Genomic DNA, 13,937 nt, shown 5'->3' with positions numbered 1-13,937 from the left:
GTGTAAACAGTCAAGCGTGTCTGCCTCAAGCATGATGCTGTTAGGAGGGTCTCTGTGGGGCCAGTAGGTAGTCCCTGACAGACAGGGGTATTTCTACTCCAGCCTGTGGCGCAGCGGTTCTCAACCTGTGGGTCACAGGGGTCGCCCGATTCATCACAGTAGAAAAATGACAGTGATGAAATAGCAGCGAACATAATGTTATGGTTGGGGGGGTCACCACCACATGAGGAACTGTATGGAAGGGTCGCAGCGGTGTTAGGAAGGTGGAGAACCGCTGGGCTAGAGTCTGAGTCAGAATCAACCCAGTGGCAGTGAGCTTAGAGTTGTTACATGAGGTCAAACTGCCAACATGAATGTGAAACTTGAACGTTAGATAGGAAACTTGGGGAGCAGTGAGTCTGGGGGACTGGGGGACGAACAGCTCAGAAAGGGAGGGTGAGATGGTTTTGCAACGCCAAGAATGTCATCCGTGTGGCACAATTGTCCATTAGAAAATGTTGAATTGGTGTTTGTTGTGCTGTTTATATTTTCAATGACAAGAGCCACAACACAATGAAATAAATTATAAATGATAGAATATAATAAATATCTAGTCAAGAGGCCCTTGCGTTTTAAAGGCTAGTGGCAGATGTTCACAGAAAGAAAAGAACTTAGAGACTACAAGGCAGCTCTGAATTCTCCGAAACACATGTTAGAGAGATGAATGCAAAAGACAACGGTGAAGACGGGATTTAGAAGACGGGAGGGGAACCATCGAAGGACACAAATAAGACTAGGCAGCTGGAAGAATTGTATTTGCAGAACAGAAAGAAAATATTCTCAATCTTAGAAACAATAAAAGCTACAACCAGAAGGTGAGCTCCATCGCAAGCTTTGTTGTTCTGTGAACTGCCTGTGAGTCGGGTGCACTCGTGGCGATCTCATGCATATGGGGCAGGATGTTGCTCTCCGTCCTGGCCGCCACATGATCGTCAGTTGCAGATGGAATCACTGTGATCACAAAGTTCAGAAGTAGATCATCAGGCCTGTCTTCCTTGTCAGTCTCAGCCTGAAAGCTCTGCTGAACCTTTCCAACAGCACACAAGCATGCGAGCCTCCAGGGACTTGATGGGTGGTGGCTGCCCAAGAGGTGCACTGCCTGGGAATTGAACGTATGTCTGAACAACCACGGCCCCAGTATAGAGCTGACCCCCTCGACCACTACTGGGGACCGTGGAGTTCCTTCCAGTGATGGTGAGCATGCTCAGCAGGGTTTTCTGTGACTGATGATTTGAAAGTGAAGCACCAGGCTTTTGTACTGAGCCGCCTCCGCGGGGACTGCCCTCTTCAACGTTGAGGTTAGCACTTGAGCATGTTAATGATTTGCAACACCCAGGGACTCTGTAATAACCTAAATAACTGTCCTAATTGAAAACACCAAAATCTCGGGGAGATTTTTTTTTTTTAATTTAAAGATGTTTTTAAAGTACTGCTGAGCTGGCATAGAGTAGAAAACAAAATGTTGCTACAGAGGCCAGAAATAAAGTAAAAACTCATAAATCCTGGTTGATAAGTGAATGCCAACCTCAGCTTTTCTACTACAAAGGTTTCTGTCAAACACTGGCGACATTGAGGGTGGATGTAGGGCACAGGAGATAAAGCCCCAGGCTCTTGGGAGATATCTCACAGAAGCTTCTGCTTCTGTTTGGAATGCCTACAACCTCAAGACAAAGGAATCTTGACTTTCTTGACCTTGGATGGAAGAAAAAACAATCTTTCCGGATAACCTGAAACCACATGCCAACCCCACCCTACCCCCCCACTCCCCCCAACCCCCCCACCCCCAGAAGCTTTGTGCCCAAAGGCATATTGTCTGTGTAGTTCAAGGAAACCTTAGCAGCAGAATCCAAAGTGCTGCCTGGTTGGTAGTGAACCTCGGTGCCTGGCAGCCACAAATGAAAACTCTCCCAGGCATGTCACTCTAATCAGAGTCTCAAAGTGCTTCCAAGATAAGGTTCCACATTTGAACATCATAAACGTGGGCAAATATTTCCCCATGAAATAGAGGAGATGAGAGACAGCAGATTTGTGCCTATATAGACCAGTGCTGTGTGCAGGGCCATACTGTAGTCAGAGGCCAAAGGGGAAAAATCACTAATACTGCTCCTGTTTGTCTCAGGCTGGGTTCTCTAGAAGCGCAAAACCAGTGAGTGCAGTGAGGAAATATAAAGAGAGAGAGACTTATCTCAAGGAAATGGCTCACTTGGTTGTAAAGACTGTCAAGTCCCAAGTCCAAGGGTCAGAGCATGGGTCAGGTGTCAGGCTGGAGGTTTCTCCTGCCTCACTTAGCCGCAGGGGCTGATAACTCACTCCAAAACTGGCCAGTTAGATAGCAACTGACTCTAAGGCTGTGAAAGCAGATGAATTAAAACATACTATTAGGACTAATAAAGGAATTTAGCAAAGTGGCAGGGTACAAAGTGAACATGCGAAAATCAGTCAGGTGTCTATATTTCAGCAATGAGCAAGCTTAAAAATAAATATTACTACTTACAATAACATGTAAAAGAATAAAGTATTTTGGAATACACTTAGCCAGGAAGGTGAAAGATTTGTGCACAGAAAATAATAAAATGTTGGGAACTTCCGGCAAGATGGCGACAGAGTAACACATACCAGTAACACATACCAGAGGGACTCCGCAGAATCCAGCCCAGGAGAGTTACTTAGAGGGAAATTCAACACTGCTGGAACACAGGAGGAGCATCATAAAGATAAGTAGGCACAGACGCATGGGGTTTTGAGGGGCTGGGGCCTTTTGGCTTACCTCAGTGCAAGCCGGCGGGGGCTTGACCTTGGCCCCACCACTGTCTCTGCCGGAGCCGGGACCATTTGGAGCCTGTAGGGCAGCTTGGTCTCAACACAGCCCGTTTGATGCCCCCTGCCTTGGGGCAGAGACTGGACCCTTGTGGTTCCTCTCTGTGCCCCCCTCGGTCTTGGAGGGCTGTGCAGGAGCCTTTTCTCAACACAGCCACAGCTTGCTGCTGCTACCTCTGAGCATGGACTAACCCTTTGCAGCTCCACTGGCGGAGATGGAGACTCAGCAACATTGTTGCTTTGTTTCCATCTCTTCACTATATCCCTACTCCCCTGCCTTCCACAGACCCATTGGGCTTGCTTTTTAACGTTTTTTTCCCTCCTCTTTACCTCTTTCTTGGTCTCTCACACTCTACTGCTAACCTCCAGACCACTTCCCTTAGACTAGGGCATTTACGCCTGCGCCACACCCAACTAGGTGAGCACCACCCTGTGTAGCTAGCGAAGCTCGAAAAGCCCTGCTGACCCCCACCAGGTGATACTCTACTTGACTTCTTACTGGGGAATTCGTGCCTGTGTGCCTGGGGGCATGACAGCTGAGCCAACACTCCTCAAAGCTCCAAGGTGCTGCAGGAACCTCTGCCCAACCTCCGCAACACCAAAGCAGGCAATCCACCAGCCTTCTGGTGTTAGATTGGGGAAGAGAATGCAAGCTCACCTTGGGTGCATGGAAGAATTACGACCAGTTGAAATGCAAACACCACAAAAGGAGTTTATTTGCTAGCTCAAGCTAGGGCTTCCTTCCCTCCACTGCCCAGCGCAGCGGGACCTAGCATCCAGAAGGGAATCAGCCCCGAGTTCTTTGTTCCCTGGGCTTTTATGGGGCCAGGGATGGGGGGGGGGCAGTCCAGTGTTGCTGTTCTTTAAATTTATTGGAGAAAACTTCTGGCATCAGCGTTGTCCAGTGGTGGTTGGTGAGTAGTTCCGCGCATATTTTCTTGACTGGTCAATTGGGGCTGGTGGTCGCTGCTCCCTACTGGTCAGTCTGGTGATGCCTTTTCTGACAGAATTACCTCAGTGTCCAGGAATCTGAAATTAGAGCTTAAGCCTGCCCCAGACTTTGGTTTTATGCAGCCTGTCATGGTGCTGGTGCAGCAGTTGTAAACCAGGGCCCCACACTGGGTCACTCCCCTGAGAGGGAAGCCACAGGAGGATAAAATGGTAAGTTAATTCCATAGTGAAATAAGCTATAGGCTGTTCGAAGAAGCATTCCTACAAGTCTCCCAGAGAGAGCCAGTGCTCTTCGACTCCTTGGAAAATGGCACCTGGCTCATCTAAAACAATACAATGCAAACAGCCATCAGTCCCAAGGATCTCAACAAGAAAACAGGAGAAACAAAAGGCAATGCCAGAAGATGTCCTGAACATAATGACACGCATAGAGGAAGCAGACATTGAGCTGCCGCAGAAAGAAATTTTCAGAATGCTACTTGGAGTCACAGAGGATATGAGGGAAACAATAAAGAAAAAGGATGAAATGATAGAAGAGATAAAAGCCATAAATCAAAGAGAAATACAGGAGCTTAGGGAGGAGATAACAAAAACCAGTAGCAGACTCATGGACCTCGAGAAGCGACTGGAGGAATCAGAGAACCGCATCAGTGACTTGGAGGACAGCCAAGCAGACTTTAACAAACACGAACAAAAATCTAATAAGATCATCAGAGAAGCTGAAGAAAACTTAAGAACTATGTCTGATCCTATGAAGTGGAACAACATTAGAATCATTGGCTTACCAGAGGAAGACACAACAAAGGAGTCATCTACAACAATAGTGAGAGAATTCTTGGAGGAAAGGTTCCCCAGCTTAGTGAATGAAAACCAGGCAACCATTCAGGAGGCTGAAAGAATCCCAGCAAGACTGAATCCCAAGAAGAAGTCACCAAGGCACATAATAGTTAAATTATCCAACTTTGAGGAAAAGGAGAAAATCATGAGAGCAGCTAGGGAAAAAGAAGCAATCACATATAAAGGTTCCCAAATAAGAATATACTCAGACCTATCAGCAGAAACTATTTAGAAGAGGAGAGAATGGATTGAAGGAAAACCATGCAAACCCAAGAATATTCTACCCAGCCAAATCATCAATCAAGATAGATGGAGAAGTAAGAGTCTTCCCAGACAAGGAAAAACTCAAAGAATGCATTAGAAGAAACCCAGCCCTACAAAAGATCCTTGCTGACTCAGTATGGGCAGAAGAACAACACTCACTAAGCATAAATAAGGGACCACCACATAGAACAACCTCACCCAGAGGGCAAATAGAGAAAATAGACCTCAAGATAGCATTGGCTTAAATATAGAAAGAGGTAAGTTCTAAAGAACAAAAAAAGGCAAAAGGGGCATAGGGAAAAAAATTACAGTATACAAGAATCCCTGGGGTGAGGACCAGGTAATATGGCAGGGACCAGACCAAATACAGGGATACACATGGTAGACAACTAAAAAGGAGGTGGGGAAGGGAAAAAATAATAATAAAAAAGAAAAGGGTAGCGGGGGCACAGGGCACTAACCCGCCCAAGGGTAGGGTATTGTTTGTGTCTCCACAGGGAAAGAGGGACCAAACTTCAATCCAATGCTCCAAGATGTGAATGCAACATGCCGGCGTGTAGTAGGGAACCAGTGGAGAGGTGTGGGGGGCCGGCCCAAACCCCAACTACTAACGGGACATCTGCCCCTCCCCTCAGAAGAATTTATTTCAAAGGACGGCACTGAATCTACAGTTCCGGAAGAGGGACATATCTTTCTTGTTGTGTTTTATTTTTGTCATTGGTTTGTTGTTGTTTTGTTGTATATTGTTGCATGGTTGTCCTCTGTCTTGTTTTTGTGCATGTTATTATCTCCGCAGGTCTTTCTAAATAAGATAGGCTGGATGAACAATTGGAGGAGAAAACAACGGGACGGATAGTTCCGTGGGGACATGGGAGAGGGGGAGGTGGGGGGAAAGGTAGTGGTGTAAACCCAGGGACAAGGGAACAACAAGCAATCCAAATCGGTGGTGAGGAGGGTGTTGGAGGCCTGGTTGGGCATGATCAAGGGTATTGTAACTAAGAGGAATTGCTGAAACCCTGGTGGAGACTGAGCATGATAGTGGGACAGGAGGGAAGTCAAAGTAAATAGAGGAAAGAGCTGGGAGGCAGAGGGTATTTATAGAGGTCTAGTAAAGACATGTATATATGTAAATATATTTATACATGAGGACGGGGAAATAAATCTATGTGCATATATTTATAAGGTTAGTATTAAGGTAGCAGAGGGACATTGGACCTCCACTCAAGTACTCCCTCAATGCAAGAATACTTTCTTTTATTAAATTGGCATTCTATGATGCTTACCTTCCTGACCCAACCGCTGAAGACAAATCAGGTACATAAGCAAATGTAGTGAAGAAAGCTGATGGCGCCAGGCTATCAAAAAAGATAGCGTCAAAAAAGAAAAATGAGCTGATTCCAGGAACCCAAGTGGAAGGCAAATTTTGAGAATGATGAGGGCAACGAATGTATAAGGGTGCTTCACTCAATTGATGTATGTATGGATTGTGATAAGAGTTGTATGAGCCCCAATAAATTGATTTATTTAATTAAAAAAAGGGAGAGAGAGATAGTGTCTGGGGTCTTAAAGGCTTGAAGGTAAACAAGCAGCCATCTAGCTCAGAAGCCACAAAGCCCACATGGAAGCACACCAGCCTGTGCGATCACAAAGTGTCAACGGGATCAGGTATCAGGCATCATCAGAACAAAAAAATCTTACCATAGTGAATGAGGCAGGGAGTGCGGAGTGGAGACCCAAAGCCCATTTGTCCATTTGTAGGCCACTGGACATCCCCTTACAGAAGGGTCTCAAGGACATGAGCCAGACAGGGTGCGATGTAGCAACAATGAAAAATACAACTTTTCTCTAGTTCCTAAATGCTTCCGCCCCCCCCCCCCCCCGCGCCACTATCATGATCTCAATTCTACCTTGCAAGTATGGCTAGACCAGAGGATGGATACTGGTACAGATAGGAAGTGAAAACACAGGGAATCCAGGGCAGATGATCCCTTCAGGACCAGTGGTGTGAGTGGTGATACTGGGAGGGTAGAGGGAGGTTATGTTGGAAAGGGGAAACCGATTCCAAGGGTCTACATGTGACCTCCTCCCTGGCAGATGGCAACAGAAAAGTGGGTGAAGGAAGACGTCGGACAGGGCAAGATATGACAAAATAATAATTTATAAATTATCAAGGGTTCATGAGGGAAGGGGGAGCGGGGAGGGAGGGGAAAAATGAGGACCTGATGCCAGGGGCTTACATGGAGAGCAAATGCTTTGAGAATGATGAGGGAAATGAATGTACAAATGTGCTTTACACAATGGATGTATATATGAATTGTGATGAGAGTTGTATGAGCCCCTAATAAAACGATTAAAATAAAGAACTAGAGGAAAGCTGTATGACCAAGGCACTTCTTCAAATTTATAAAAACGACATCATAATAAGCCCCAGTGATTGTGCTGTGTCCTTTAAGAAAATCTATTGAGACTACTTACCCCTTTGGGTGGAAAAAACCCCAAAACAAAGCAAAACTCAGCCGCCATCACTTCCTGAGGGGATCTCAGTCTTGAATCCAAGTGACTCGCCCATTCCCTTGGAAGCCAGTGCTTGGATTGGACTCTGCTCTGTAGATGATACTGGTAAAGCAAGACTAAGCTCTTGTTAGGCTGCAGTCCATGAAATTGTCCTCATTAGCTTCCATCTTTCCTCAAAGACTGATGTTAAGGTCAATTTGGGGGTACCAACTGATCTTTCTATCATGCCTTTGAGAGCTTGCTGAGGCCAAGATGTTCACTTCAAACTGAGAATGCCAGACCGTGTGACAGCCCAACGTCAGCAGCTGCTGTCTCAATAACAATTCTATGGTCTCCTGCTACCCGTTCCTTCAGCCACGAGTTTGGCCTTCCTACTCTTGGGTCATCTTTGAACTCTTTCCATCCTTCCTCAGAATACTGCAGCCATCCCAAACTGTAGTTTTATGTGGAGCAGGATTCCCACACATGTATTTCAAAACCTCAGTGATTTGGGAAGATGTTCTTGAGTTTTGTTAAAATGTTCTATTCGTCCCATCTTCTAAATTGTTGTTTCCAAGCACAAACCAGATCTTTTCTTTCCTCTTCTTTTTCTTTACTCTCTAAGGAGACTAAGACAGGGTCTCACTGAGAGAACTGGTCTTAGCCATCCACTGGTCATAGAGACATGTCTAAACGTCTGTCTGGCGTACACTCATGCACACAGGAATGGGAAGCCTAGTTGCAATGCTCGCCCATGTATCTAGGGTAACTCAGCAAGTGCCCCGAGTTGGGAAACAGCCCCCCATTTTCCTCTTAATTTCTTTCACTAGAGCACCACTGTGGGAGCTGAAGAAGCTCAAACACACCGAGAGCACATTCCGGGAAAGCAGAGTGAACGGAAAGGCAGGAGCGCAGGAACAGAAAAACAGGATTCAATTGTAATGGACGCAACAAAGGGGAAAACACAATTCATTATTTTCAAGTGAAAATGAGAAAACTCCCTGGTAAAATATAATTGGAGGAAAAAAAAGCAAGACAAGGAACAAAATGATACTAGAACTCCAGCAACAACAAAATGCAAATCCCGGAGAACCAAGGTATTGAGCACTTCAGAATTCCTGGGTGGTTACCACGCCAGGCTGCTAGTCAAGAGGTTCCATGGGTTGGCACCCGCTCAGAGCAGTCTCAGCAGAAGGGCCTGGCGATTGGCTCCCTGGAAAACCAGCTACTGGGGAGGGTGGGGGGAAGAAAGAGGAGCTGATTCCAAGGACTCATGCAGAAAGAAAATGCTTTGAAAATGATGACAACCTATGTACACATGTGTTTGATGCAATTGATATATGGATTATTACAAGAGCTATAGAAGCCCCCAACAAAATATATTCATTTTTAAAATCAGCTATTGGAGACCCTATGGAATATTTATAACAACAAAAACCAAGCTAGCTGTGGAGACGCTCTTATGGGATTTGGCCCGGGCTTTCCCGGACAATCCTCGTTGCGGTAGCCTTGTTGTTGTGAGGTCAGTCAGTCACTTCCAGCTGCTCGTGACCCGGTGTTCATCAGAAAGAACCACTTCTCAGACCTGCACCTCTTCACAATGGTCATGTCGGTGTCCATTGCTTCAGCCACTGTGTCCAGCCAGGCGGCATCCTGAAAGCTTAAAGAGGGCACTTACCTGTGGCAACAAAGGAAGCAGAGTCAGGAAAAGGGGAAAATGGGCTGCAACTGGCTCCTTCGCCAGGAGGCCAGAACTAACTGCGTGTGGCTCCCACTACTGATTCTTGCACTCGTGGCTTCTCTCCCTGGTCAGAGGGGGAGACACCGGACAGAATCTCAAATGCTCTGGAACTCACGCCTTTCTGGAGCCAGGGAGGGAGGATGGACTCCTGAAACTATTGCCCGGAGACACTCTTCAAACTTCAACCCAAACTATCCTCGATGTCTTCTTACAACCAAATAGTAGGGGGCGGTAAAAAGAAAGAAAACAGATAGTAGGTCAGCTTAACTGCCTGGATCATTATACTCTTTTAAGAACCATCTACATGGGATCCCATTGACACAGCATCCAAAAAGCTCAGCTACAAACGCGGAGCCGTGCGTGCGTGACGGGGCGGAGAACAGCTAGAAATGACTGGTGTGCCCTTGAGGCCGCTGAGTTCTAGATGCAGACACTCTTGGATGGGCATCTTCTGCTGTGCGTCTTCTCAGCCACAACATGAAATGAGATATGGGTGTACTGTCTGGAAAGCTCGTGGGAAAAGGACGCTGTCTTTTCATTCCGTATTTCCACAAGCCTTGTGGAAAACCCGCGTGCAGTGGAAGAGCCCCCCCCCCCCCCCGTGGGGCACGGGTCTCCTCTGACACATAGGGAGTTTCCATGAGTTGAAACCAACTTAATGGCAGCTGGTGCTGGTTATGATTGGTTTTATTAGGCAGTAAGCTCCTAGGAAAAGGAAATCTCCTAAATCTAAGGCACGAAGAGCGAGCGTGGCTGTGTTGTGTGCCCAACATGGAGCTGGCCCGACTCGCCGTGACCTTAGACAGGAGCAGACAGCACGGTGGCTTAAACGGTGGACCTTTTCCTTTGCAGCCAACGGCTTAACCACTTTCCCACCAGGGTTCCTTCCAAAACATGACCAGTTCAGAATATGAAGAGATTGAGCCAGTGCATGTCTAACTTCCCAAGCTGGCGCTGACCACAGTTCAGATGAGTCTCATCAAATATCCGGGGAACCTCCATCTGACTACACCCACACTCTGTGAAAGGAAAGAAAAGCACCTCTGGAGGCTAGCACAACTCAAAAATCGACTAGCTCGCCGTAATACATTTCTTGGCCACGTAAGCACAATTTCTTTTTTTTTAACATTTTATTTGGGACTCATACAACTCTTATCACAACCCATACATACATCAATTGTGTAAAGCACATTCGTACATTCTTTGCCCTCATCATTTTCAAAGCATTTGCTCTCCACTTAAGCACTTTGCATCAGGTCCTCTTCCCCCCACCCCCTCCCCGCTTCCCCCTCATGAGCCCTTGATAATTTATAAATTGTTCTTTTGTCATAAGCACAATTCCTTAACCTGATGAAAGTTTATTTAAAAAAGAAACTGTAGCACACATAATAATTTTATGGTGAAACAATAGGAACATTCTATTTTTTTCCGTAAGATCAGGAGCCTACAAGGATGAGTTATCATTCTCGTGCTCACCTATTTGCTTCAAGTCCTGGAATTTCAGTAACAAAGGAATGAAAGTTACCAAAGGAAAGGAAGAAACAAACTTGCTGCTACTTGCCCATGATGGGATCATTATGGAAGAGGGAGGGGAATCAACACACAGATTTAAAATTGTGTTGCTGTTGCATCGGAGTGATTCACATCATGCAAAATTAACCGTCTTACAGCGAGCAATTCCACCGCAATTTCATACAATTTAGTGGCAATTCAAAAAACAATTTAGTGCATTCACCATCCTGGAAGCACTTCCATCTAGCTACAAAACATTGCCTCGCCCTGAAAAGGAGGCCCAAACCCACTGCTGCAGGGCCCATTCCGACTCAGAGACCCTGTAGGACAGAGCAGAGCTCTTTCTGGGGCTGTAAACCTTCACTGAGAGCCAACTGTCTCGATGTGCCCCTGCTGGGTTCAAACGACTGACCTTTCCATGAGCAGGTTAGCAGTCCCACCAGTGTATATGACACTACTTCAGCACAGCTCCATCACCCTGTTGGAATCGACTCGATGGCACTGAGTTTTGGGGAGAGGGGGAAGTTGGTATCAAGTAATTGATTCCCCCTCTCCACCAATCCGAGTTCTGTCCCTCAGGATTTTCCTAGTTGGGCTATTTCTTACAAATGAAACTAAGCTAATAGGCTATTAGGAGAAATTACACAGTTTACTAGCTGTAAACTCAATACACAGAATGCGATTTTCTTTCTGTCCACCGAGACATTAGAAAAAGTTTTATGAAAAGATACTGATTGTAAGACGCCCCCAGTAGTAATGTTTTTAATTATCATATGCTAGAGCTAAAAGATCCACCCTAAAATAAAACATAGTAATTTGTGGTTAAAAAAAAAAGATACTGAATAGTATCAATAAAATAGTAGCAATTAAAATGTGTAAAGAATCCAGGAACAATCCTATTCAAAAAAGTGCAAACTCTATGAAGAAAAACTATACAATTTTATTAAAGGGTATTTTTACCTTTTAACCCTAAATAAATGAAAGATTTAAGACAAGAAAAGTTTTAAGGCAAGAACATTTAAAATTCGGTGTGGGGACTCTGCATCCATTGAGCTCCAGAATTGATGAAACTTTCACAATCCTAGCTGTGTTGTTTTATAGAACATGGCGAGTTGATTCCCAACTTTTTATGTGAGAGCAAAGGGCCAGAGGCAGCCAACATTGCTGCAGAACCAGGGGGAGTTTGCTTTTCCAAGTATTAAGTCGAATAGCTTCCAAGCTGACAAAGGAGAAACCACACAACGGTCATGGAGGGGCAAAAAAAAAAAAAGTGAGCAGCCTATATGTTGCACGAACCATGCAGGCTTCGTGCCCAAAGACAAGCCAGTCAAGCAGTTTGTCATCTGAAACGTAACGGGGGGTGCAGCCGTCCGAGCCCTGTCTGAAGAAAGTGTGCTTCACGTGCTGTCCATGAAGCTACACACTGAGGGCTGAGCTGACCCTTTCACAGTACGGTGGTCACGGAAGCCCCGTAGATCCAGACACCCATCTCCATTTAGATCTCAGGTGCTGCACCACGAACTCCTCCATGCCTGTGTAAGATTAGATGCCGAACAACAACAAATCCAAACAAAAATGAAATGGAAATGATACTTTATGGCAAAAAAAGAAAGAGTAAAATAATTTAGAACAAGCAGAGGAAGGTACAATAGCGCAATGGGACAGAATAGAGAACCCAGGAAGATATATATGAAACCCAGGTATATCTGAAAAGCATTTAGACAGATGGTCAGGTAATTTGGAAAGGACTATCTTTTAATAAATTATGCTGGGACAATTAGGTATTTATGTGGAAGTGTGTTAGTTTGGGTGGACTAGATAAAGCAAATTCATAGACACTCATATGTGTGTAAGAAAGAGCTCTATATAAAAGAGTAATTGTACATTGAGAAAACATCCCAGCCTAGTCCACATCAAGCCCATGAGTCCGATATTAGCCTATATGTCTGATACCAGTCTATAAGTTCCTCTTCAGACTCACGCAACACATGCAATGACGCTGAGTGCGGGAAGGTCACAGGCCAGTGGGTGGAAAGTCTTGTGGATCCAGTGGCGGTGGAAGCATCTCAGCGCCGGTGTGGGTCTCACCACGTGGCTCCTCCAGTTCCAGGGCTCTGGCTACTGCAACAGTGTAGCTCCATGTGACTTGTCAACAGGAATGTGTAGCAGAGTGTGGGTTCCACCTCCAGGGAGGAAGATAGGAGTTCCCAGAATCCTCTGGAGAAGGCCATGCCCACACAGAGGCCTCATTGGCTTTAACTTGATTGACAGGCTAGACTCCACCCCTTAACAAGTTGACAAGTTAGATAACTACCACATCAAGGAAGCGGAGTCTCTCCCTCCCACCAAACAAAAAATTCTTTTCAGGTAGATTAAAGATGGAAATATATATATAAAGATGGAACTATATACAATACTTTTGGAATATAGGAGCATATCATATAGAGGAAGTTTGAATTCTTTTTTTTTTAATTTTAACAATTTATTAGGGGCTCATACAATTCTTATCACAGTTCATACATATACATACATCAATTGTATAAAGCACATCTGTACAGTCTTTGCCCTAATCATTTTTTTCTCCTCTTTTCTTTTTTTACATTTTATTAGGGACCCATACAACTCTTATCACCATCCATACATATACATACATCAATTGTATAAAGCACATCCATACATTCCCTGCCCCAGGAAGTTTGAATTCTTAACACAAACAAACTGCTTTTAAAAATAGTAAATTCATCTATAATGAACTAAGAACTCAAGACACCACAAAGAGTGAACAGCCAAACCATAAAACTGGGTCATTTCCAATACATATAACCAACACACAGAAACAATTAGTCCAGTGGCATAACGAATGGGCCACACAAATTGCATCAGTGTGCACAGCTCTGAAACCAGAACTAGACGCGCTCGGTTGCTCTGAAAAGGACAGCATTAGAAGATGACGGAGAGAGTGTGAGGGAAATGTGGGACAAAACTCACAGCCATAGCGAGATAAGACTTACTGGTGAATCCCCCAAGACTGATGCTTAACCACTCTTCAGGTCTGGAAATGAACTTACCCCCGTGGCTCAATGTTTCAACAAGCATTAGACAGATCTATCAAGGGGGCAATAACACTTTCGAATAATCAGGCAGTTAAAATCAAAAGGGGAGCATTTCCCCTAAGACACAGTTCAGCAGGGTTAGGAAAGGAGGGAGGGAGGGAGACAGGAAACACGAGGAGTTGAGAGAAGCAGCGATTCCTGGAGAGGGCTGCAGTAAAATGATACAAAAT

This window comes from Tenrec ecaudatus, chromosome 10, assembly GCF_050624435.1.
Source record: "Tenrec ecaudatus isolate mTenEca1 chromosome 10, mTenEca1.hap1, whole genome shotgun sequence".
NCBI classification, from domain to species: Eukaryota; Metazoa; Chordata; class Mammalia; order Afrosoricida; family Tenrecidae; genus Tenrec; species Tenrec ecaudatus.
This window is presented reverse-complemented; position numbering follows the sequence as displayed.